Below are 6,166 nucleotides of genomic sequence, written 5' to 3' on the forward strand. Positions count from 1 at the left end.
TGATGATCCACCTATATTCAGCAAATTGCTGCCATCGATGGTTTGCCTGCTTCGGCATTTCTGCAGCTCTCAAGCTGTCCTGCTGCTGAACTTGTTCCTCACACCGTGCCTGTGATTGTTCTGGCATCTCAGCAGCTCGCTGGGACGCCATATAATGAGCAGGTTGTTGGTGTTGATGATCCACCTGTTCCGGCGTTTCGACAGCTGTCAAGCTGGCCTGCCGCTGAACTCGTTCCTGGTGCTGTTCCCGTGATTTTTCCAGTATCTCAGCAGCTCGCTGGGAAGCCATATAATGAGCGTGTTGTTGGCGTTGATGATCTGCATGCTCTGGCGTTTCGGCAGCTCTCAAACTGGCCTGCCGCTGAACTCGTTCCTCGCACTGTGCCTGTGATTGTTCCAGCATCTCAGCAGCTCGCTGGGACGTCATATAATGAGCGTTTTGTTGGCGTTAATGATCCACCTCAGCTCCGCTTGAGGAGAACTCTGTTAACTTCAGACTTCCTTCATAGCTCTCTTTGTTTGTGACAAATTAGATTCTCTTTTTCCCGGCATGTTTAAAATTAGCAAACTGCCAATTTGGATTAAAGGTGTTTGTCCTTGTCAGTTTGTCAGCACTGCCTGGAGCAAATCAGATAATATGCAAATGTGTGTGCTCAATCCACTGAGGGTTAGCATATGTTTAAATAGAGAGCTAACAGACCTGGCTTTCTTAGAAGCTTAGATAAGGCTGTTGCAAGAGAAGTATAATATAGTATGTGAAAATAATTTCATAACAGTCGTGAAGCCATGTCATTTACCGGGATAAAAATCACCCTATGTTTTAATCGAGGTTACAATCTATCTATGTGCCAAATTTAATTCAAATCCATTCAGTTGTTTTTGTGTGATCGAGGAACAAACATCCAAACACACAAACATCCAAACTTTTTTATAATATTAGTAGGAAGGATAGAATTTTTTATAATATTAGTAGGATAGGATAGGATAGGATTAGAAGGATAGTACGATGAGGGACTGATAGGGCCATTACATTGTTTGGAGCAGTGATAGGGCCATTATACCATATGGGGGACACTGATGGGGTCATTATAATGTATAGGAGCAGTACTGGGGCCATTATATTGTATGGGGCAGTGATGAGGACAATTATACTGTGCGGGCAACACTCATTATACAAAGTGTATGGGTTTAGTTATCTGTTTTTGTCCCACATAATAATATCCTTCAGTGTTTCCATTTATAATATGTCATCTGCACATTATAATGCCACTGTAGTGGCCCCACATAATACAATGTCCCCTTTGTGGCTCCCCACACAATATAACATCCTCTCAGCGGCCCCACTTAACATCAGTATAATGCCCCTTCAAGTGGCCTCCACGTGATATGATGTCTCCTCCATTGGCACCCATATGATATAATGTTCCCTGAAGTGGCCTCCATATGATATAATGTTCTCAGTGCACTACGTCTACCTCTCCTCTTCCCCTTCATTTATTTCAATGGGCGTTTCAAGCAGAATTCCTATAAGTACAAGATGGAAGCTTCTTTTTTTCTGCTAGCTGGAAAAAAATCACGTAGCAGAATAAAAAGTATTAACTTATAAAAAGTTGTTTTATATTTGGTGATATGTTTTAACTCTGTGGGCATTTTACATGAAAGGAAATGCATACTGAATTTTTTACCCTCTATACCTCTATACTTGTATTCAGTATGGGTGTCCATCTATACAATGGGTCATTTAAGGTCATCGCTGTAGACTGAGAAAAGTGAAATGTATTTGGTCTAAATTCATGACTTAACACAGAAGCTTAGAGGCAAAGAGCCAAAAAGAAGTTTTCCATATTTAATGCAATCCAGAGCTCCACTTGGATATATTCCTAGAACCAGCTTTAACATTTTTATAGATTTTCCTATGCAGTGCAAATAGAATATTAAAGTGCTCATAGATCTTCAGCGCCTCCATTTATTCCTCTACTTCATACTTTGTGGATACATTTTATAAAACGTAAGTTCTACATGAATGTTTGTATTTCATATTGAGCTTCTAATTAGACTACAAGCCAGCGACTGATATGACATAATTGTATTTCCATATATTCTGGGAACTAGCTGTGTATGACATAGATGGAAATTTAATGTACACTTAAGCCCCACGTTCAGACAGCAGTGGACACAATTTACTGTCGGGAGTTCAACAAGAAAACTCCTGCGGTTAGCTATGAAGGACAAAATGGGAGCAGCTTATATCATCCTACAAGGCTCATATAGCATGCACATCCATACTCATAGCCGCAAAAATACTTCCGAGAAGTGACAAGTTTAGGCTCGATTCACATCAAGGTAATGGCCTCTGTGTAATATATACACTGGGAAAAACTCCCAATGTAATGGAGGCCTTGATGGATGTTGTATAATGACATCTATCACCTATTGGCATAAATGTTAAAAAGTTTACAACCCCATATACTGAATGTTTTTGTCCTCCATACTATTCAGTGGAATAGTATATATTACTACACTATTCTACTCTCCTTTTTGCTGTATACTGACATATACTGGCCAGTAAGGATGAGCGAATTGAAGCTGACGAAGTAGAATTCGATCTGAATTTCAGGAAATATTCGAATCCAGTTTTCCTGACGCTTCGTGGTAACAAATTGCATTTGTTCCTAAAATGGCTGCTGCACATGTTAGGACATGGGGTAAAGAACTCTGGGAACGTGGGATCAACCACAATGCTATGCGTGGAGCCAATCAGCAGTCAGCCCTGTGATGTCACAGCCCTTTAACATGCCACGGTCATATTTGAACAAGGCATCCAAGGGGTTCCACTATGCTACATGTCCTCCTCGGATCCAGGGTCTGGCCAGTGACCCCGGGCTGCTTGTAGCCTCCAATACCTGGTTGATCCTGCCCAGAAGTGAGGAAGTCAGCCTATGTGTCTGCATAGGCTGACTTCCTCTATAGACTGCAATACACGTGTATTGCAGTCTATAGTGCTGAGCCAGAAAACAGTGCATTGCTGGTTCAGGTCCCCTAGTGGGATATCAATAAAAACCACCGCAAGGCAAGATTTCTACACCATTATACAGGCTCTGTGCAGCCAGGAAATAGTGTAATTCTCGGCAAATTAATTTGGATTGAATCGTATCGGAAAATTTGGCGAAGCTGCCGAATCAAATTTTTGGAAATTTGCTCATCTCTACTGGCCAGGTAGAGGACAGAAGGAAATGTTTTTGGCCTGTGTCCAGCTAATGGAGTCCTGGAGTACATTTAGCATGTAACAATTGTACTAGCTAAGTCAATGTCACAGAATGTGAGGTGAATCAAGCCTCAAGGCAGACACCTGAACAACAGAGAGCGCTGATGTGAACCTACTAGTATGTTTCCTGCAAATTGCAGGGAGTCAGTCATTTGAGTACCATGTCCTGTTCTGTCATAGGAACAGAGCAACAGACTAAAACACTGGCAAAATGGCTGATGATGACGGAGCACCCTAAATCTGAATCCATCTCCAGTCACAATAATGCGAAAAACAAGACAGAAGCTTTTGTTAGTCTTATTTATTTACTTTTCTAAGTGAAGATAAAGACAAGTCCAGCATCAGGTACTGTGATAAATCTGGTGTATTTTCAGACTGCCCGGACAGTCTGAAAATACACCAGATTTATCACAGTACCTGATGCTGGACTTGTAAATGTGGGCCATTGTGTTTGGCCTAGTGTAGAGCCCCAGGGAACACAGGGGGTCTCTATTTCAATCCCAGTGTCATGTATTACCCCCTCAGGCCCTGCACTTACCATAGCATGATGCATTTGTTCTGCCTAGACTGTTCCTTTAAATGTCCGCAGCACTGTGGTATTTTATCTCGGATGTGTACCTTAAATAACGCTGCGGTACTTAAACTACTAAGCAACATACAATAACGCAATAAAAGTAAAAATAATTACACTCATATATTTCCATAATTCTTTGCAATCACTATTATTGTTATTTTGTCTAAGAGAAATGACCTTTGGCGCGCTCTTTTTCTCAAGTAATTGTAGATCACAACGGAGACGTTAAAGTTCTGTTTTCTGCTAACACATCTTCTGTTGATATGGGAATTAAACCTGATTTTTCATGAGCTAGAAAGAAACTCTGCAGTAGTCACGATTCATTTTCCCTTGGCAAAATTAAAATTCCAAGGTTAGCAGAAGACAAGACTAAACTTAGATATAGAGAAATAGATGCCGTGTGTTGGATCAGCTTTATGGTGTAAATTTTTACGAATGGAGTAAAATTTAGTTTAAAGTCATTGCATAATGTAGTATTAGTGCAGTTTTTTTTTTTTTGCATACAAACACAGTAAATAAAGCAAGTACATGACAAAAATGCACCAGATTGCAATGTGCAAGTAAGGTAGGGTCACGTAAGAGCTTCACTTTTGCTTGTATGTGTAAAAGCTTTCTTCTATCATATCTTGCAATGGTTGTTTGCTTGCATCCTGCATCTTGTATCATCTGGTATTGAGTAAGCGTGGCCTTTTTCTGTGAGATATATATATATATATATATGGGGGAAGGTAGCTCGGTAGCAGCAATCGACCCAACCAGTCAGAGACAGGGACACAAAATCTGGTGCAAACAGGTTTATTTAGTAAAAACAGCAAAATAAAATACAGCCTTAACTTCAAGCAAAAGGCAAAACAAAACTCCTGCTTGTCCGAGCTGTAACTAATACAAAGTAAGGCTAACTGTACATGTGACTTACTTCCGGCCACTTTATCAAACAAAGCACAACAAGTCCCAGTTTGGTCTCACCAAAACTCAGCTCTCCAGGTCAGACCCAGGCACCTCCTCTCTTGCCCAGGATCTGCCCTCAAGTGCGGGCTTTGCAACCTTTTATGGGCCAGTAACAAGGTCAGGACCCACACCTGGGGCTGAGGCCTACTCAAGACTCGCCCTGGACCACACATAGGGGGGCCGCCAACTTTCCAACAGATTTCCCATCACTTGTACCATAACTTGGTGCAAATTATAGCTCAGATCCTAAAGTGGGACCTGTATCTATCAAACATTTATGCATAAATGTCTAAGTTTGGAATACCTCTTTAAAAGCATACTACATACCATTAGGGCCCTTGGCACACGGTTGTACACAGACTGAGAAATAAGGTCTGTGTGTGTTGGTCGTATTTCTGGGAACAAATACAGTCCTGTAAACTAACCTTGCAGCATCATACTGATTTATAATACTGTAAGTTTCAGAACGGCTGTGGCTCTGCTGTCCTGTCTGCTTGTGAATGCAAGGCAGAAGAGTCGCAGCAACTTTTAATGGCCCAAATTTGGCTGTATGACAGGGCTTAATACACAATAATTGATGACCTATCCTAGTTCCCTGGCTGCTTAGCTTAGTGAAGAGGGTGCCGCATTTGAGCGTTCAAGTTTCTTCAGTACTTACCAAATTTAGAGCTTTACATTTGTGCAGCGACTGTGCTTAGTATCACAGCTCAGCCCGTTCTGTTGACTGGGACTGAGCCGAGATCAGATCATGTGACTGGTGAAAGTGACATTATGTTCCCTGTGAAAAAGAAGTGGTGCCCAGGGAATGTCCCTGCCAATTCAAACAGCTGATCTGCAGGTGTCCCGGTTGTTGGACCTTCATAGGTTTACAACTCATGACCTATAATAAGAATTGGCCATCAATTTAAGGCTGCTTTCACACGGAGTTAACGCTCTGCTCATTCTGACACGTAAAGACGTTCAGAGGGAGTGGCGTAAAACAGAACCCCATTGACTTCAAAGGGTTCGGTCTTACATGCGCTACTTATTGAAGTCAATGGGAGGCTTTTTTACCTATCCGTTCCATGTGATACGTGCGTATCACATTGAAAGCAATAGGTAAAAAAGCCTCCCATTGATTTCAATGGGCAGCGCGCGTAAGACCGAACCCATTGAAGTCAATGGGATTCTGTTTTACGCCGCTCACTCTGAATGTGTTTACGTGTCAGAATGAGCGGAGCGTTAACTCCGTGTGAAAGCAGCCTAAAAGTCCTAGAAAAAGCCTCTAAATAAACAAGTGAAAATCTATGCTGAAACGTTAACAAACCTATACATTTATCTACGTATCTCCTCATAAATAATAATAGTAATAAATTTTATTTATATAGCGCCAACATATT

This window comes from Leptodactylus fuscus, chromosome 9, assembly GCF_031893055.1.
Source record: "Leptodactylus fuscus isolate aLepFus1 chromosome 9, aLepFus1.hap2, whole genome shotgun sequence".
Taxonomy (NCBI): Eukaryota; Metazoa; Chordata; class Amphibia; order Anura; family Leptodactylidae; genus Leptodactylus; species Leptodactylus fuscus.